This window comes from Lissotriton helveticus, chromosome 3_1, assembly GCF_964261635.1.
Source record: "Lissotriton helveticus chromosome 3_1, aLisHel1.1, whole genome shotgun sequence".
In the NCBI taxonomy this organism is placed as follows: Eukaryota; Metazoa; Chordata; class Amphibia; order Caudata; family Salamandridae; genus Lissotriton; species Lissotriton helveticus.
The window spans coordinates 1214434588-1214456571 of record NC_136061.1 but is presented as its reverse complement, the minus strand read 5'-3'; positions in this window follow the sequence as shown (position 1 = coordinate 1214456571).

The following is a 21984-nucleotide window of genomic DNA, read 5'->3' as shown; positions in this document are numbered from 1 at the left end:
AGAAAGAGAGGTCTGTATAAAAAGAGAGGGTAGAGTATGAGAAGAGAAGTGGAGAATGTGGAGAAAAGGGGAGTATAAGGAGAGAGGTGGTGTATGAGGACAGAGGGTGGAGTACGAGGAGAGAGGGAGGAGTATGAGCAGATGGGGGAGTATGAGGAGTAAAGGGGATATGATGAGAGGAGAAAATATAAGGAGAGGGGGAGTATGAAGAGACTGGGAGTATGAGGGGAAAAGATGAGTATGACGAGAGGGGAGAGTATAAGGAGAGAGGGAAAAGTATGAAGAGAGAGGTAGGAGAATAAGGAGAGAAGGGAGAGTATGAGCAGAGAGACAGGGAGTGTGAGGAGAGAGGGGGAGTATAAGGAGAGAGGGGTGTGGATGAGAAGAAGACGGAATATGAAGAGAGAGGGGGGAGTATAAGAAGAGAGAGAGAGTGTGAGGAAAGAGGGGGGAGTATAAGGAGAGAGAGAGGAGTATGAGGAAAGAAGGGGGAGTATGTGGAAAGAGGGGGGAGTATGAGGAGAAAGGGGGAGTATAAGGAGAGAAGAGTGTGCATGAGGAGAGAGGACAGAATGTGAAGAGGGAGAGGGAGAAGAATGTGGAGAAAAGAGCAATATAAGGAGACAGGGGTGTTTAAGGAGAGAGGGGGTAGTATAAGAAGACAGTAAGAAGTATTAGGAGAGGGGGGAATATGAGGACAGGGGTAATGTGAGGAGAAGGAGGAGTAAGAGGAGAGAGGGAGGAGTAAGAGGAGAGAGGGGGGAGTATGAGGACAGGGGGAGTATGAGGAGAGAGAGGTGACAATGAGGAAAAAGGGGGAATATCAGGAGAGAGGGGGGTATAAGGAGAGAGAAGGAGAGTGTGAGTAGAGAGGGTGAGTATGAGGAGTGAGAGAGGAGTATGAGAAGAGAGGAGAGAGTATGTTGAAAGAGGGGCGAGTATGAGGAGAAAGGGGGAGAATAAGGAGAGAGGAGTGTATATGAGGAGAGAGAAGGGAGTCTGAGGAGATAGGGGGAAGTATGCAGAGAAAAGAGAAATATAAGGAGAGAGTATGTGTATCAGGAGAGAGATGGTAGTGCAAGGAGACAGTAAGAAGTATGAGAAGAGGAGGGAATATGAGGAGAGGGTGGAGTATGAGAAAAAGAAGGAAAATGAAGAGAGAGAGAGAGTATGAGGGGAGACAAGAAGTATGAGGAGAAGAGGAAATATGAAGGGGGAATATAAGGAGAGGGGGAGTATGAGGTGAGAGGAGGAGTATGAGGAGAGGAGTGAGTATGAGGAGAGAGAGGGGATTATGAGGAGAGAGGGAGGAGTATGAAGAGATGGGGGAAGTATGAGTAGTGATGGGGTATGAGGAGAGAGTGTGGAGTATGGAAAAAGAGGGGCACGTCTGAGGAGAAAAGAGCAGTATAAGAAGAGAGAAGAGGAGTGTAAAGAGAGAGGGGAATATAAGGAGAGAGGGATGTGTATGAGGAGAGAGGGGAGAGTATGAGAAGAGAGGGGGGTGTAAAAGGAGAGAGGGAAGAGTATGACAACAGGGGGAGTATAAGGATAGAGAGGGAAGAATGAGAGGAGAGGAGGAGTGTGAGGAGAGGGGGCAGTATGAGCACAGAGAGGTGGCGTATAAGGACAGGGGGGAATATGAGGAGAAAGAGGAGTATGAGGAGAGAGGGGGAGGATGAGGGGAAAGGAGGAGTATGAGGAGAGAGAGAGGATAATGAGGAGAGAGGGGCAAGTATAAAGAGATGGGGGAAGTATGAGAAATGAGGAGGGTATGAGGAGAGTGGGATGAGTAAAAGAAGAGAAGAGGGAGTATGAGGACAGGGGGGAGTATAAGGAGAGAGATTGAGAGTGTGAGGAGAGAAAGAAGAGTATGTGAAACGAGGGGCAAGTAAGAGGAGAAAGGGGGAGTATAAGGAAAGAGCAGTGTGTGTGAGGAGAGAGGAGGAAGTATGAGGAGAGAGGGGTGAGAATGTGGAGAAAAGAGAAATATAAGGAGAGAGGTAGTGTATGAGGAGAGAGGGGAATATGAGGAGAAATGGAGTATGAGTAAAGAGGGAACAGCAAGAGGAGAGAGGGGGAAATATGAGAAAAGGGGGAGTATAAGGTGACAGGAGAGAGTATAAGGAGAGAGAGGACGAATGTGAGGAGAGGGGGGAGTATGAGAAGAGAGGGGAGTAGGAGAAGAGAGGGGGGACTATGAAAAAGAGGGGCAAGTATGAGGAGAAAAGATGACTATAAGCAGAAGGGTGTGTATGAGGAGAGAAGGAAGAGTATAAGAAGAGAAGGTGCAAATGTGGAGAAAAAGGGAAGTATAAGAAGAGAGGGGGTGTATTAGAAGCGAAAGGGTACTATGTGGAGAGAGGGAAGAGTATGAGGAGATGGAGGAGTATTAAGAGTGAAGGGGTATGAGGTGATAGGTGGTAGTATGAGGACAGAAAGGAGAGTATGAGGAGAGAGAGGAGGAGTATCAGGAGAGACGGGGAGTATAAGGAGAGAGAGGTGTGTATGAGGAGAGAGGGGGAGTATGAGGAGAGAGGGGGAGAATGTGAACAAAGGGCCAATATCATTTCAAAAAATATAGGACCTTACATTTTACCAAAACACATTTACTAGTCTAAAACGGTTAGGTGACTGCACACATTCCATGTATATAACTACTACATTTCAGTGGACAACCCTGACTCATTTTGCAAATACAGAAGCAAATTGATGCATTTTTTGTGCCAACCTTACATCAAAAAAGTGACACAATACAACAACAAAGAGGCACAAGTGGCTTGTAAATCTGCACCAGAGTATATGCAGCAGTGTATGTATACTAACTGTGAAATTGTAAATTTAAAACACAAGTCTGATTCTAGACAAGAAACACAATTAATTACTCTTAAAGGGCTAATATTTGTGCACACATTACAGTAATATAATTACTGCATTTTACTGTACAACATGAGTCATTTTGCAAATATATAAACAATTTGCTGCATTATTTGTGTGAACATTGCATCAAAAAAGTAACGCAATGGCAGCACAAAGACGCAAAAGAGGCTTGTAAATATATCCCAGAGAATTTACAATAGTGTATGTATACTGACAGGAATTGTAGATTTAAAACACAAGCCTAATTCTAAACAAGCAACACTATTAACTACTCTACAACTGAAAAAGTAACTGCACCCATTCTAAATTTTTTAGTACTGCACTTTATTGCACAAACCTTACTCACTAAACACATAAACTTACCAAATGGTTTTATCACAATAGTTATCCAAATGCAGACAAACTCAGAATGTGATTCTACACACTTTAGAAGGATAAACACATTACTCTTACTGAAAACAAAATGCACCACATTCATTCCCTTACAAGTTATCAACTCACCTTTCAAATTGATTTGTAGATTAAGAAGAATGCCAGTCACACAGTAGATATTCTAATACAGAATCTCTCTACTTCAGTGTTCGCAGCAAAACCAAAAAATGGCACATTTTCCCTCTCAATTTACACATATATACATATTAATAACAAATCGAATTGCTTCATACATTAATTCAAAACCAAACACACATTTCTATTGGTTGAACATTTGAACCTTTTCCAACTGACATAACTTTGAACCCTACCCCCAACAGATCATGCATAAGTCAACTGTCCACAGAGGTCAAAAGTTCAGCACACTGTAAAGTACTCCTCCTCAACAAGTTTAGACTCTGCAAAAGGTACTTACTTTTAAGTACCAATAAAGACAAAATGTCTTCTAAGAACCAACCAATATCTAAACAAATAAGCTTGATAGATATCTGTAAAACATATTTTTTTAATACTTTTCTTCTTGCTTAGGTTCGCGTACAGGACGATTTAGGAACCTCGCACCATACGTCGTCCGGCTGCGCTTGGTACGCGTCCTGCAAATTTACCATAAAAAAATAGCCCCTATCACTAATATTTATTATCCCAGGGGACCCCATTCCCTGGGGCTCAAATAAAACATTGGGGACCATGGGGGAGCCCCAACGCCTCACAGTCCCAGCGGGCTCCCCGCGTCCTTCGTGAGCTGGCATTACTTTTCGACAGAGAGAGCAGCTTACATGCTGCTCTTCCTGACAAAAAGCAATGTATCTTCCAAATAGGAAAGCAGTTTGCTATGGTAGGGCAGGAACCGCGAGGCTCCTGCCCTACCATAGCAAACAGCAGTATCCCGGGGGTAAGTACCCCGGGACACTGCAGGAGCCGGCCCTGGGGGGTGGCGGTCCCCAGGGCCATCAAAGGCTCCAGGAGGGGGGCCCCCTCCCTTCATTTGTAAAGCCCCAGGAGGTGGTGGCCCCGGGGCTGGGGGGTTCTTCACGGACCCCCCAATTTAAATATTATAGCCCCGGGGAGGTGGTGGTCCCCGGGGCGTGTGGGGGGGCTTGACCCCCCCACACAACTTTTTTCTTTTTTTTAAAACCCCAGGGGTGGCGGTCCCCGGGGCTGCGGGCGAGCCGTGAGCCCCCCGCATACATATCGTTAAAGCACTGGGGGGTGGCAGTCCCCGGGGCTGGGGGGCCCAGATAAAAACATTGCCCGCAGGATTTGCCCCCCCCCCCGGGGGCTAATTAACAATAATACGTGCTTCGGTTTTTTTTTTCTTAACGGCGTACGCGTACCCTACGCGTATCCTGTGATTTAAAAAAAAAAGATTTTGTCCTTGTGGATCATTGTGAAACCCCCTGAGCAGCCCTAGGGGATCAGAAACACCTACAGCAAATAACACACTTTTCCTGTCAATCTACATACATATACAAATAAATAACAAATCACATTTATTCCCACAATAAATCAAAATGAAACACACTTTTCCATTCCTTGAACTTTTGAACACTTTCCAACTGACTAAACTTTCAACCCTACCCCCATTCTGCTTTCTGCCTGTTACCATAGAAATACTTCAGGGAACAGTTAACTAAGCACACAGGTGAAAAGTTCATCAAACAATGTTGCAAATCAAAACAGCAAGTGTGCTTGACTTGTCAATATACCAGCTTATCTTAAGTAACGTTCGTTTGTATCACTTTTTGTTAGCCAATAAATATCAAGCTTTTAAAAAACAGAAAATTGCACCCTAATTTTCTGTGTAAAATGTTTCTAAACAACCAATCATTTCTTTGCTTTTTTCAAAACTTCACTTATCCATCATTTTAGAAAAATCTTACTTTTCAAAATACCATTTCATTTACAGAAACCATCTGAGTGCATCCAGACCTCTCTTCAACATGCTTACAGTGTGGATTGCCGGATACAGCTATATTTTCTGGAGTCAAAGGTACGCAGAACAGAAAGGATTTCACAAAGACCTAGGTTTACCAAATGTAGACATTAAATGGATTGGACAAAGAGGGTTAAAGTGGGACCAATTGATGCCATTGGTTAAATCCTGTTTACATCTCCAACACCCTGACCTCATAATTGTGCACTGTGGTGGCAATGACCTAGGCACTTTGACTGGGGTAGGTCTGGAAATGTTTATGAAGGACACCTTTACAGAACTGATGTCACTTTTCCCCCAAACTACCTTTGTCTATTCTAATATATGCCAAAGGCAGAATTGGAACTGGTCCAATCAATTTTGTCCACAGATTGAGAAAGCTAGGAAACATGTGAACAAATCTGGTTCTGCTTTTCTCCGAGACTATAAAATGGGGTCCATTTACAACAACAATCTGCGTTTCAATATGGATGGCATCTATAGGAGAGATGGTGTATATTTTACAGATGAGGGGAACAGAGTCTTCCTCTTGAACTCTAGACTCTGCATCGGTACTTACTTGTGTAGGTACTAAAATCTCCCAATAAACAAAAGGGCTCTTTTTAGAGCCACCCAACATCTAAACACATAAACTTGATAATTATCTGACAAATATTTTTCTTTTTCTTGCTTAGGTACGCATACGGGACGACTTAGGAACCTCGCACCGCACGTCATCCGGCCGCACTTGTTATGCATACTGCAAATTTACCCTAAAAAAAAAATAGCCCCTATCACTATTTTTTATTATCCCCAGGGACCCCATCCCCTGGGGCTCTAATAAAAAGTTGGGGACCGTGGGGGGAGCCTCAATACCCCCACGGTCCCAGCCGGCTCCCCGGGTCCTTCGGGAGCCGGCATTGCTTTTCGTCATGCTGCTCTCCCTGACAAAAAGCAATCTGCTTTCCTACTTGAAAGAGAGAGCAGTTTAACCAGCTCTCTCTTTCAAATAGGAAAGCCGTTTGTTATGGTAGGGTGGGAGCCGCGAGGCTTCCGCCCTATCATAGCAAACAGCTGTGTCCCCCGGGCACTTCAGGAGCCGGCCCTGAGGTGTGGCGGTCCCCAGGGCCATTAAGGGCTCCAGGAGGGGGGCCGCACGGCCCAACTTCCATCACTTGTAAAGCCCTGGGGGTGGTGGTCCCCGGGGCTGGGGGGTGCATCACGGACCCCCCAATTTAAATATTAGCGCCCCGGGGAGGTGGTGGTACCCGGGGCATGTGGGGGGTATCAGTCCCCCAAAACAGGTTTATTTTATTTTAAAAGAAGCCCCGGGGGTGGCGGTCCCTGGGGGTGTGGTGGGCCAGTAAACCCCGCATACAAAATGTTAAAGCCCTGGGGGGAGAAGAACCCTGGGGCTGGGGGCCCCCTCTGGGCCCCCCTTAAAAAAAAAAAAGAAGCCCCCGGGGCGGGGGTCCCCGGGGCTGGGGGGCATCCGAGCCCCCCATCCTATTAAAATAAGCCCCGGTGGTGGCGGTCCCTGGGGCCCCCCTGTAGAAAGAATAAATTACCCCCGGGATTTGGCCCCCCCAGGGGCTAAAACAAATTATATTTTTTTTATTGGCAGTGTACGCGTAAACAATTTTTGGGGGGCCTTCGGGGTCCTTGTGGGACCCCCTAAGCATGCCTAGGGGGTCAGGGTGTTTCTACCCTGCCCCCTTTTAACATTTTTTGCGTTTCATTCTCTGTTTTCTTGTTCCTCGGTTCTATCGAGGCACAAGATGGCTGCCAACACTTCCTGGTTTGGAGTGTTTTTAGCCAATTAGCATGCAGCTCGTGCTCATAATGGTACGCGTACTGTCCTCGGACGATACGCGTACGGTACAACTTCGAATATATATCTGTGATTTTACTTTTGATTTTCTAAGGAACTACTGAACGAATTTACACCTTTTAACAAAAAGCGTAATCTGCGAACCAAACTCTACCTTTTTGCCATATTTGGTGTAATTCCGTTCAGCAGTTCGGGCTGTAGCCTCACTTAAAGGACCCTATTGAAAATTGCATGGGGAAAATACGATTTGAGCCCCCCATTTTTCTCCACCCCCGCTTCATGAATCACCCCGAAACTTTCAGGGAAGGAGCGAAGTGGAGCGCCCCATCTTCTTTCAGAATTTCGTGACGATTCGTCAACCGGCGCCAAAGTTATTCCAAATAGAATGTTACGGATTTCCAATGGAAACAAGGTCCTAACTATAACTACCTACTGGCACCCGCCAGTAGGTAACATACATACATACATACATGCTCACATACACACATACATGCATGCATATATAAATATATACATTCAGAAGTAACAAGGTATTCATAAAGTCTGAACTTTGTTCGGAACAACATTTTTCATTTCGCATCCACTCAGGTTCCCCAAGTTCTTCTGGCAAATCAAACCTGGTAAAAATTCTTGCCTTCTTGACTTGATCTAAGACATTTCAGATGAGTGGCAAAGAATACCGGTTATTTCACCAAAATAGTAACTACTGAATATTGTGAGGTCAAAATATAATAGTTCAGAACGGAATACACGTTTATATAGGTAAGCATTGGTTTACAAATGCTAACTATACTTAAGACCGCAAATGTATGTACTTTGACGATAGATATATCTTCAAGGGTACATAGATGGGGAATTAAGAACAGTAAATCTAAACTTACCTATATGCACTTATCTTCTTGATATTGTGGCCATGATATTTTGGCCTCACAATATTTTCATCCTTGTCAATTTGTCATAAAACTGGATACCAATCCTCTATTGTAAACATAGTCAATGCAAGATTCTCAATGCATGTCCTCATTTCCCCTCTTATGGATGTTCATTCCCTTTTTCTGTGATAGCATCGACTCTGATACAAGCAATCTGTGCTCTTAACTGTAAGTCACTCATGCAATTGAATGGTCAATTTGAGGCAGCGGTATAGCTTTTACTTTCTCAAAAAAAAGTTGCTCTATGGGTGCTGAATATCATCTGTAGTAGTTTGATTCACCTGAATAATAACACTTTGAAAGCGTTTCTTCAAACTGCAAGTGCTTACCTAAAAAGTTGAAGTACATTAAGATTAATGAAGCCTGATTTGTTTAGCTGCTCACACTATATGGGTTTTGTACTTTTCAACCATGGGATTCCCAAAATGGTATCAAAGTGTGTCTCATTAATTAAATAAAAACATATTTTCCTGTTGCAAAATGTGTCTGTTTAATGCTAACCAGCAAGGAATAATAATGAAAATGTCCTGTTGCCCAAAGTCCAAAAGCACATGTACAGGAACTGGAGATCAAGATGGAAAAGTTAACACAGTTGGTACTTGAACTTGAATGTAAGCATTTGATTGGTTAACATTAGCCAATCTATGGGAAACTTAGTTAGAAAACCTACCCGGCACAACTTCTTCATATGTGGTCAATTCTTATTTACTTCCACAATCAACATGTACTGCTACTTTGACCTTTATCTTAACCTTAGGTTTTTGGTATAATTGTTCAACAAATGTCTGTTTTTGCACAGTGGAAGCAGAGTTTCTGCTTACTTTACCTTTCACATTCCTCCTTGTGTCGGATACTTCTGACTGGACCAATCTACATCGGCTCACAATCATTAATTTTTTTCACAGGTTTTATTTTGTTCTCACTTGCGATCATTACCTTATGATAACCTTTTGCTTTTTCTGAACGTCGTTCATTCAACCAATGATCACATTTCAAACACCAGCTCTCTTAACTCTTTACAGTTCTCTGGTGAATCAATCACTTGCATCAATAAATCATTTGATTCATCCTTCAGATCCTTTAAAAAAGGTATGGCAATTTAGTGTGCAGCCAATTATCCTCAACTATCAAGTGATGGATGACAGTCAGATAAGTTATCAAGTCCTTATTTCTCTGATTTAAGGTTTATCAACTTTGTGTCAGTCACTTGGAGAATGGAGTGCTTATCAAATATATCCATCATCACAAGTTTTAAAGCTTGAAAGTCATAAAGCAATGGGTCATACCTCACTACAAACAGCATGCACCAGGAAGCAGCTGAACCCTCTAAATAGGAGAGGTCAAAGCCTACTCTTGACTGATAGTCTGGGAAGGAACTTGGACTACACATAAAATGGTGTTGATCTTTTTTTTCTTTTTATTTAGAGTTTTATATAGTGCAAACTCGACCCAAAGAAATCAGGTGTCAGAGGGCTTTACATGAGCACCGGTTTCGTTACAGAGGGACACATTCATTTTTGTTAGGCACGGAGAGATTAAGTGATTTGCCCAGAATTAAAGGATGTTGAGAATCTGGTTCCCCAGCTTCGAGGTTGACTGCTCAAGCCGTAAGGCTACATTCTCTCCCCATATAAAACACCTGCAAAACTTCTCAGAGATGCTAAAGGCACTGCTGATGGAGTGACCACATACCCTACTGAAGATATGACCATGGCTGATGCTTAAGTGTCTGTACTACAAAGGAAGAAGAAAGGAATGCAATTGTTCACGTATATATGTATTTATCTCACATTTCAGAAAGAGGGGGTTGAGTCTCCATGAAACAAAAAATGGGAGACGGTAGAGAGATCTGTTTCCTAACTTGGAACATAAATGGCAGTAGATATAGAGGGAGGCTGGGATTGATATTCTGGTATCATGAAGAGAGTAGTCCCCATGTAATGGTTTTACAGGAGACCCACCTTACAACAAGAGAGAGTGAAGCACTGTTCTCCAAATGTAGGTGGATTGGGAGCTTCACAGTCCCTGATTGGCTAGAGATTTGTAAGGGAGTAGCTATCTTTTTGAGGAAAGGAGTGGAGATGGATATGTTATCATCTAAAACTGATAGTACAGGTAGCTGGGTATTGGTAGTTGTGAGATGTTCCAACTACAGATTCTTCTGTGGGGGATATTATGGCCCGAATGCTGCTGACACCTTCCATCTCTCCACCTTGGAGTGGAACTTAATTTAGGCATTATCATCGATTTTCTTTTGGGGGGGATGTTAACACTCTTCGTTCCTATTCTCGATAGATCCATTAGGAGGGATTATAACTCTACAACTAAAACCAGACAGGCATTGAGGAGTATGAATGAATGAATAAAGCATTTTTATAGCGCACAACTAATTAAAGGAGAGGCCCAGCGCTTTTCAGCTTGCCTAAGGTGAATAGACAGGAGATCATTGCCCAAACTGCCCTCTAAAGTCTGAATAAAAATGTTTACGGCTTCTTTTTAAATTTAGCTTCTTCAGGGGACCGTCTAAGGTAATCCGGAAGCTTCTTCCACAGATTAGCTGCTTTAACAGGGAATGAGGAACCTACCCTCCGCTGTTTCTGAAAATGAGGATTCACAATGCGACCCGCAGAGCTAGAGCGCAACAGCCTCCCGGACAGTAAGCATCGACATGTTCATTTAGGTACCTAGGTCCCCTATTGTGGTGGGCTTGGTGCGCTAGGGTCAGAGCTTTATACTTAATAGGATGATATACTTGCAGCCAGTGAAGTTTGCCTCGAAAAGAGGACACCAAAGTTTATTTAGGAATTTGTATAATAAGTGGACTGCCATATTCAGCATGACCTATAAACGTTGACTCAGATAATCCGGGAGACCAAGATACAGTAGATAAGCATAGTGCAATCTAGATAAAATAAGTGATCTGACCACTGTTGTTTGGGCCTCCTGAGGAAGCAAGTGAAGAAACTTCCTCAACATGTGAAAAATACAAAACCAGGATTTCATCACTGCTGACACCTGTGCTCCGAATAAAAGCTGGGTATCAAACAACAGGTCCAGATTTCTGGCCACCCCAGTTGTAGGGGGCGGCGGAGGCATACTGTTGGGTCAGGCTCCAACCCAGCCGGTACCGGGATCCCACCCAAATAATAAGACTTCCAACTTATCAGGTTTGCACTGCAATTTATTGGTTTTCAGGCAATCTAGCAGTGCCACCAGACAATTGGTGAAGGCTGCCCTCACAGTCTCAGGGTCCTCATCATACTTAAACAGGGGTTGATCTTGATTTAATATTATTCCATCAAATATGCCAAAGGAGACATGTAAATGTTAAATAGTGTGGGATTAAGAGAGAAACCTTGCAGGACATCCCATTTCAACTATTTACCTCTTGAAGCATATGCTTCAAGACATGGAAGATGGCAGATGTGTTGCTTCATCAAATGGGTCAGACAAAGGGATACATATTTTATAGTAAGAAATAGGGTAATTTATCTAGGCTTGATTATTGCTTTGTTGACAACACAATATCAGATAAGGTCAAAAGAATAACCATGCGCCAGGACATATCTCTGACCATTCAGTGGTCACCATGGTATTCCAGTGCACCTCTTGTAGACAGAATCCAAGGTGGATGGTCAACCATGCCCTCCTCTCTGATGAAGATGCCATTTTGGCCCTGGAAAAAGCTAGTAGTGAATATTTGCTGGTAATATAGGGTCTGCCTCCACCACTGTAGTGGGACACATTTAAGGCTTATATTCGAGGGGTCTTACAAAACCTGGTATATGGTAAGAGTAGAGCAGAGAAAGTGAAGTGAAATGCCATAGAACAGGAAATAGGGGTATTGGATCCACCCTTCAAGTGAGAAGTTCATCTTAATGCAAGAGCCAAATACGGAATAAATTAGAAGAAGCCCAGTTGCATTTCAAGCTCCGGCTACAAATGAAGTCTAGGGATAGGTGACAGGCCAAAAGCATGCATCTCCTAGAGTAAGGGGAGAGATCAGCAGCATTCCTAGCTTGGAACATAAGATCAGAGAGGCCAAGGAACAATAGGGCTGGGTTCTTCCCAGGCTTTCAGAAACAGGAAAGGAGTCCCTTGAAGCACAAATCATGGAGGCTGAAGTCTGGGAGCATTTGAGGCAGGCCAAGCATGGGAAGGCTGCAGGGCCTGATTATATTCCCTTGACGTTGTATAAATACTCAAAAAGGTGGTAGTACCATTTTGGGCAAAGTTGTTTAATTCCATCTATCTTGCAAGTGCTCAGATCCAGCAATAATGGTTGGAAGATATGATTGTGCTGATTTTGAAACCTGCTAAAGATCCCCTCCAGAAAGTTCACTCTTAAATGCTGACTGTAAGATTTTTGCCAGCATTTTTGCCGGAGGACATACTAAGTTGGCTCCTTATGTAATTCACCCTGATCAAAAAGGAGTTGTCCCTAAGTGCAAGACACATGATCTCACCCAGTAATTAATTGGATTTATCAATTTGGCTACAACCCATAAGGTCCTATTGGCTGTTGTCACAGGAGACGCTGCCAAGGTCTTCAACAGGTCAGTTGGGTGTATTTGTGGGAGGTCTTGGCAGTAATATGGTTTATCCCATGCTTCATCTTGGCCCTTCAGAGAATGTATGCAAATTAATGTGCCCGTATCTTGTTCAATGGAGTTTTGATGAGGAGTTTTAGGATCACCAGGGGCACGAGGCAGGGGTGCCCTCTTTCTCTTCTCTTGTTTGATAATTTTATATTGACCCATCTGCTCAGCTACGTAGTGAAGACTCCCGGGGGGTTCCTTTCCCTTCGTGACAATTCAGGAACAAGATTGCGTTATACGCAGATGATATTATTTTATATACATCAGATCCCTTTCAAACACTTCCTAGGGCGGAAAAACTAGCGGAAGAGTTTTGAGCACTAATGGGTTATTCTGTGAATACGTCTAAGTCGGAGAATATATGTTGGAATATCACTAACAGGGATCGGGTGGTGGAAGAGTTTAAGTATCTGGGCATCTTAATAGTACATTTGTTGGAGATGTTCCAGTGCATAATTTAAGGCAGGTGGCAAAGGGGAGTGATTTACTTCTCATTAGGTGGAGGAACCAGCCATTGTCAATCTGTGGTCCGTTGAATTTGACTAAAATGTAAATATTACCTAAGCTAACCTATCTCTTTAATTCTACTCCTTTTACATTTCCTAAAAAGGATCTGGGAAAGTTACAAGGGAAAATTACTAGTTGCATCTGGGCTTGCGAGGGGAGACAGCCTTTCTTGGAAAAAAATAAGGATGGGCTGATGAAAGGGGGACTGTCATTACAGGATTTAAATCTTTACTGTATGGCTTATCCTCTTTAAGAACTATAGGACTTTGCTTGGGACACTGGATAGCTCAACCTGGAGTCAGATTTTACAAGAAATAGTGGCAGGGCTGGGACCCATGAACTTTCTTTGGGCATCCGGTATTACTCCGATTTCTCTCAGGGTACTCCAGAGTGTCTTATGGATGGGTTTAGTAACTCTGTGAGGGAGATTGGAATTGTATGTTGGAGGATCTCCATACAGTGCAAGGGCTCTCACCTTAAAGGCAATTAAGGCAAAGACTGGGGTTTCCCTCACTAGAGTCAAATATATGCAGCTTTTGTCGTGGTATGGGAGTGCTAATTTGGAGGTTCGAGGCGGTTGGGAGATTGAAGCACTTTTGCAAAATATGCAGCCTATAAGTAAGGAGGTCTCCTTATGGTATAGGAAGCTCTTGGAGGCAGGGGAAGAACGCCTGGGGAACAGGGAATGACCCAGATTCTGCACTTCCTCAGGTATGGCACCACTCTTTAACACTGCTGTATTCTACAGTCAAGCCAGCCAATCTAAAAAAGATGTGTTCTCCCTGAAGCAAATGATGAGCATATGTTTGCTACCTTCCCCACTGTCTGCCGGTTCTGGAATAATGTGAGCTACATTATTACCGATATTTTTGGTCTCTGAATTGTGTTAAGTCCTGTATTGGTGTTGATGGGAACTGATATGGAGTCACAAAGCCTGCTGGATAGGACGCAGAGGTTTCTAGTTTTTACTTTGTGCTTTTAGCGAGAAGGGAGATCTGTAAACACTGGTTAGATTCTGAAACCTCTCGTCCAAAATATTGGCTTAGAGCCTTGCAATGGACTTGTGGGATGGACTTGGGCTGTATCTCAGGGAGAACAGATAATATCTGGACTGATTTTCTTTTAGATGGAGTGATGACTGGATTCGGAAAAAATAGTAGTTTTATGATTACAACAAAGTACCAATATGATACGGGTATAAACGCACTGGTTGGTGTGGGGGGCTACTGCTCGTGCATCAGGCGTGAGGGTGGTTCCAAGTGTTTCACTAGGGATTGCAGCAACTTTTGGTGATATGAGGATTAAAAAAAAAGAAATGTAGCAAGATTTATTATGGGGGAGGGACTAGGTTCGTGTTGTGAAAGTGGTGTAGCTAGGTCTTTGGGTGCCCATGGCGGACCCTGTATTTGTCACCCCGCAGCAGCATTGAAGAGCGCAGGGAGGGTGCTGGCAAGATTCAGCCGACGATTGCCGACTCTCAACACCCGCTTTGTAAGGGGGTGTTGCCCCCTGAGATGGCAAGTAAGTGCCAGATAAGGCCGCCACCCCCTCAACTTGTGCTGGATGGGGTGGACCACTCCCCATCCCCCTTGCCATGCCACTGCCCCAGGATCTGTCCTCTGATCTGGCAACTGCCCCTATCCTCTAACTTAATGCATGGTTACATTCTTGAGATGGCATAACTACCTGTTATAACTCACTGTTGTCATTTCAAAACTCTGCCAGCATGCTAAGTAGGCCACTCATTGAGATGTTCTGTGAGTCCATATCACTTGGCAGGGGCTGAAAATTGGGCTTCTGATCCAAAGTATTAAACTGTTGCCTGTTCTGAGAGAGTGAAACATCATCAAACAAAATAGAGTGAAATGACTCAGTTGCAGACCGTGTATGCTGGAGTAACCCTGCATGTGGACCCTTTTTTAAAGAAGAACATGAGTGAGACAACAACATCAGACAGTGACATCAGACAGAGAAATGTCACTAATATTTGGCGGATTGCTTGCTATCATATCTTCTACTGTCTTTAACATGGTTATATCCCTGTCCACTTTTTGTAATGTGGAATTTGATACCTGATATTTGTAATCTTAATTTGATAAAGAAATGTGGAATGCTGTTGGTTAATTTACTAATGATTTTCATATAAACCAATTAATTTGACAGCTAGCAAAAATTAGGGCTAGATTTAGTTTGGAAGTTTGGTTAAGAATTTTGAGGCCCACTGATACTCCCAGCCTAATTTCAGAGGTTAAGCAGATACTACAGGCTATACTGTTGGAAAAAGGTTAGGGGTCATTATACTCACAGCTCAGCACAATCAAAATATAACAAGATTAATGGACATGTTTGTCTAAAAAAATGAAGAAAAAAATGAAAGCAACAGCACATCGGTTCTCTAAACAAGTGGTCGAGAGATAAGAGACAATATGAAGTCTATAGAAATAGAAATCTCATTCACAAACCAAATGGAATCAGAGATCTGTAATGCATCTCCTAAAATCTAAGATTACTTAGTCGTCCTTCAGAGAATTACCCAAACAGAGCTGCTTAATAACATTGTTAGAACTAAACACCCTTCTTATTTCTCTGAGACCATTTCTACCATATTTGCCAAGTAAATTATTGCCTCTATCTATTATTCCCTACTGGATCAAACAGATTGATACTTGTTCCAAGAAATAGCCCATTTCACATAAAATAGACAAGTTATTATCTGGGTGAGCCTATGCAGATCTTAAAGACTTTCATCTGATAATCACTTTTACCTTTTCGCAAAAGTCCTAGAGAGATTCTTGCAAAACCTTATAAGTATAATTCAGTGAAATATGGGGCCTAATTTATGATGCCCCCGTGGGACCTGAATGTCACTTTTTTTTTAAATTCCTGTGGTGCAGGAGCCTACTCCATATTTACCTGGGAGCACTAAGTCACTTTTTTGGGCTTAAGGCTGCCTTGTAAATATTGTTCCTTTTAACCCAGTTTTCTGCGTTAAGGGGGGGGGCAATGGGTGTTGTTGGGGGCATTTCCAGCTTATCCAAGGGTTTTTTACACTGACCCAGATTTATGAGAAATCGTACCTCTGAGGCAGCGCCAAAACCTTATGTCTCCCCAGGGGAGGCGCAAGGGAGACACAACGAGGGAAAATATCTTTATTTTTCCTTGTTTTTGAATTTTCCCATGTGTGCTGCAGAAAGAAGAAAAAGCCTCTTGTGATTTGTTTCGTGCAGGAAGGTTTCCCTTCCTGCACAAAAATAATAATCCCAGCAGCACAAGCACCCTTGCACCTTGTTGCAAAGGTGCCTGCATTGGCGCTCGGCAATCCATTGTGCAACAGCACGTAGGGAAAAAGACAGGAATGCACCATATCTGATAGATATGGAAAAAACAGGAATGCACCATATCTGATTCATATGGAAAAAGACAGGAATGCTCCATATCTGATAGATATGGAGCATTCCTTTTCTTTTCCCATAGGAGAGATGCAGCAGGAAGGCGTGCGGTGCTGCCCTGTGGCAAAAACTCTTAAATGAGGCCCCTAGTGTTATGCATATGGAGGTACCTGTAATGTATAATTTTGTGCTTAATATTATTAAACTATCATTATAGCTCATGATTCTTTATTAAGGCTGTATTCTTTGAACTTCTTTTTTACGGACACAAATACTGTAAAATACAACATTCTAGAAATTTAAGCACATTCAATGTATTAAATAATTTTCTAGGCATGGCAAGTTGATTCTCATTCTAATTGATCGTTGATTTTCACTGACTTCACAAAACAAATGTTATTTCCAGGGTGAAATGATAGAAATATTAATCAAGCCATGCTGTTAATGCATATCTGCTAATTGCTTGTCTCGAGGGTTATTTAAATAAGTGAAAATAATCACATTTGGGATTAATTATTAAGTCCAAGAGCTGAGCCGAGATAAGTTGTTAGATCTCCATACCCTCAGCATGTTACTTTGAACGTCTTAATCATATTCTGTAACAGAAGTGAAATCCATGGTCTTACAATGGTTCATGGAAGTGGATTCAACAAAGAGCCATTGAAGGTGGACACCCAAATGGCATTGAAAGGAAGAATCCTTGTTCCACCGTCCATCCCTCAGCAGCCTTTTAGGGGGCTAAGGAAAGGTACAGACTGAAAACTACTTACGCCAAACATGGTTCTAATGGTCCTGTTCACTTTCTGCTCCTGGTACAATCTTTATGAACTATGATATCAGGGGTAGAAAGGGTTGCGACAGGGCTAAACTGTGCTACCACTAATGGCTTCTAAACAAAGGTTAGGGGCAGATTTAGTAAAATGTTCATGCAACGCAGCAAGGCATGTTGCTGTGCTGCATTGCGTGAATGGGGAGATTTGAACAGCACTATATTTACAGAGATATGGCACTGATCAGCTTTCTCCGTGCACTCGCACACTTGGGACTTCCTGCACAAAAACAACCCTCGGAGGCATGTTCCTCTTTTTATGTGTGCTGAATGGAGCATACATAGAAAGAAGACCTATAAAAGGAGAAATTAACATATTTCTCCTTGTTATGCCTCTCTCTGGTGGCAAACCATTTTGGCACAAACCTAGGTTTACTGCCTTTAGTAAATTTGGTTTTGCATCACAATACATGGGTTGATGCATGGGAATGCCTATGCTCCATATGGGATGTATGTCGTTACAATGCATGCTTTTTCCACGCATGCCTTTACAACGCAGGTTTTACAACGCAAGTCGTTACAACGACTTGCGTTGGGGGGCGCTGGATAGTGGAATAGTTTGATTTACTATTCCAACTCCAGTCCCCGTGGATAGTCGGGAAGGTTTTGGATAGTAAATTAAACTATTCCCTATCCTACAGCGCCCTCCAGCGCAAGTCGTTGTAACGACTTGCGTTGTAATACCTGCGTTGTAAAGGTACTGCGTGGAAAAAGTTTTGTTGTAAAGGATGTTTCCCTCCTTATGTGTAGCATCCACCTGACATAGGGGAAATTTAACAGAACACAGCACAAGGTGCTGCATTACTTGTTTTTTTAAATGCCAGGCATGGCGACGGAAATTGGCCCTTGAGTGGCTTTGGAAATGTTGTCTAGCAATTCACGTCGTGGCTGAGCCAAAAAAGTGGCACAACCACAGCGGCAAATTTGAGTAAAGCTGGGCTTTGGTACTTTATTTTCTCATGGATTGTTTGGAGTAGAGGGTTTTGCACATTTTCCCTGCATAATGCTGTACATTGTTCATTCTAATATTCCATAAAACACAAATGAAATGAAACAGATGAAACTTTTGGACAACTGTGCAAATAAAGTTATAAGATGAACAAGAAAAAGTAAATCTGCATAATGCTGTTCAAGTGAACATGTTATTGCTCTCGGAGGCCAAACAAAAGGATTTGACACACAGTCCTTGAAAACATAATTATTTCTGGAAACATCAGTAACAAGTCATTTGCCTCCAGAAGGTATGTCAACAGTTGCCACGGCGATGGGGTTTTTGAAAATAGACGTTTTTGTTGCAGCCTTTTAAATCTGCTGCTGATCTGTTTGTCAGTTCTTCGAAATACACTGCATACTTGTGCTGATGCTCAGGAAACACAATGGAGGAAGTGGGACATGATGTATTAGAAGTGATTTCTCCTGTCATAACAAGTGTAGGCTTTGACACTATACCACAGGTCGTCCGTCATAGATGAGAAATGTGTTACAAAATCAGATACTATTCAGGTTGATACAAGCATTTCTCCTCCCTTGCTACGAGTAAGTTGGCCAATCAGGCTGCCTTATATTTCGCTCTGGAAGGTCTTCATGAAGGGGGAATACCAACAGAATAATGGTGGTCAGATACTGAAGGGCATATTCAACAAACGTTCATGCAATGCAGGGTAGTAAAAGCTGTTGCACTACATTGCATGAACAGGAGAGATCTGAAAAGTACCATATCTACTAGGATGCGACACTCTTCAGCTCTATCCCTGCACTGAAGCGCTTGAGGCTACATAGTGCCAACACAAGCACCCTTTTATCATGCAGCAAGGATATCTGCTTTAGGGGTAGGATTGTTTTTGTGTAGGAAGGGATACCTTGTAAGGCAATTTCCTCTTTTTTGTGTGATATAAAATGCATCATGCATAGAAAGATTAAATAAACATACTTTTCCTGTCTCACTGGGAAAGGCAATTCCAGGTTTACTAGCTTTAGTAAATCTAGGAATGCACCAAAATCCATGGTTGAATGCATGAGGATGGCCAGGATCCACCAATGGAACGACTCCCAGATGCTGTGTACTGCAACAAAGCTCAAGGTGCTGTGTTGCAATACACGTTCTTTACCAAGCCACGCAAGGCATCACAAACAAGTTTGCCCTTGTGTGGCTTAGTAAACATCAACTAACATTTTGCATTGTGGCTGAGCCAAAAAAGTGGCACAACCGCAATGCAAATTGTTAGTAAATTTGGACCAGTGCTCTGTGATGAAGGATTGCTGCTGCTGGTTGCTGCTGTTAACTGCTCATCTGACTGTTGCTGTGTACAGTGGTTAAAAGAAAGTCAAACACAATCAAAAGATTATAGGTCCTTCTCTAATGTTGTCTCTTCCTCTTCAAGCCGATTCATCGCTACTTATCCTAATACCCCTCATTGTGCTGATTTTTTTCCCTCTCCTTTATTATCTTCCATTCCAACAATTTGCCTCTGTATTACCCTGATCCATAGAATCATGTCATATGATTTTTCCATATCTCAACGCTAATTCTTCTACTTTGCGTCTATAGATTCCTTGTGTTCCTTTTTTACTCTCTACTTCATTTCCCATCTGATAATTCCTTAATTTCCTGCCACCTGATTCTCCACTTCCTGTCCACTAATTCTTCCACGTCCTGGTGACTGCTCCGCTCTTTATACCCTGCCTCTATTTCTTTCTGCTTAATAATCATTTTATTGTGGATGTCTCTTCTGCTTTCCTTTTGTCATCTTCTCTTCATCCCTATCCCTGATGTATTGCCTTGGGTAAATGCCAACTGCCTACTCTATCTGTTGCTGCTAACCAGTCTTATCAGCTTCACCTGCACTCTCCTCAACATTGTTCCTGTGACCCTCTCTCATCTCTCCTCATCCTCGCTCTCTACTGTCTTATGTGTCTTAGCCATTCTTTCCCTTCTACTTTCTCTACAAATCCTTGTCATTATTGACCTCCTCTGCCAGCTCGTTCCAAGTCATGACCACACAGTCACTGGACTGCCATATTCTACAACAACCAAGATGGAATAAGGAAAATTAGAAAATTGGAATTTTGGGAGCTACATTGAAAACAATGAGGTGCCCCTGGCTTCTAATGGCCGGTAGACTGGAGCTTCAACATTCAAATGTTTGTCCACAGCTGTTGCTAATTTGTTAAACAAAGGTCTTACGAAGCTCGAGGGGATTTCAATTCCCTCAGGCTCCAGGAGGCCTTTATTTTACAAATCAGAAAATTTTGCCCTCCAGGGACAGAATGTACTAATAGACTTAGAGCCCTCCATAGAGGGCTTCACTGTCCATTAAAGACCCGTTCCCTTGTTTCAGTCAGTCAGTCAAAAATACTTTATTTGATTATTTAAAATCATAAAAGCAAATATGTAACAATTCATTTGTTCCTGTAGATACATCTCATGTGTAAATGTAAGAACAGTTAAAAAGGTTCACCAGTTAAAAAATAAACAAATATAAAAACAGTTTGTAAATAGCTTAAAAAGGCAAATTCATTCGTGCGGATTACAAATAACTGTTCTCTTAGCCTTCTTCCGTACTGCTGCTACCAGAAAGTTTGCAACACCAAACATTACTCGGCTGCTACTTAATAGTTGCAAATAAGTCAGTGCGGGTCTAACTTGTATAAACCCAGCCTCCCTCAGTAGCGGTTTTAAAAAGGTTTTACGGGGTTGAGCATAATGATCAAAGAACATAATGAAATGCAACGTATTTTGGGAGGAGAAGTTATCACAGCTGCATGGTGGGGAGGAATCCGGTTTACCCCACACTGGAAAATGTCCTAAAGAATAGTGGATTAGGTTAAACCTAAACCTAATTAGGAGATGCAGATGGAACGGAATTGTAACAGTTTTTAAATATGGTTCTAGGGACATGGTTGTCAGCAGAGCATAATTTGATCTGACACAGGGTTTTAACAATTCCCGTTCCTCTCGTTCTAAAACTAGCATACCCAAGGCATTCTTCTTTGTCCATACTATATCTTCCTTCTTAATGAGCTCCGGGGACCAATAAAGTTTGGGCGCCCAAGTTTCCTAAACATTGCCTTTATATAAACTAACCAAGGTATCCTATCTAACCTCTCTAGGGCCATACATTCTCTCAGAATTAGGTGGTTCAATGTGATCTCCTGGTTCAGCCAGGTCTTAACCCAGGTAATCAACGGGGCCACCTTCAGTTGATCACTCACATAACCCAACCCCACCTCAGAATGAATGGAATAAAAACAGATACCCCGGAAATTTCCATACCATTACAAGTAAAACGTTTAGATTTAAGGCCCCTCCGGTTTTTACGCACAATCATGGCATGTGACTTTGAATTATTGACCCGAGATCCAGGGAACCCATAAATGTGCCAAACGAGTCTAATAGCCTCTGGAGCCCTAGGCCCGTCCTGGCCAACAATACTGCATCGTCCGCGTACAGGAGGACCGGTATGGCCGATCTCCCTATACGCGGAACATCCAGTGAGGCGCCCTCCAGATTTTTGTCTAATGCATTAATATATAAAGTAAAAAGGAGGGGCGCCAGGATGCAGCCCTGCCTGACGCCCCGCCTTGAGCTAAAGTGACTAGTGCGACCCCCCTCCCTGGTAACCCTAACTGATGCTAAAAGCCCTTGGTGTAGAGCAGCTAAAAAATGTACTAACG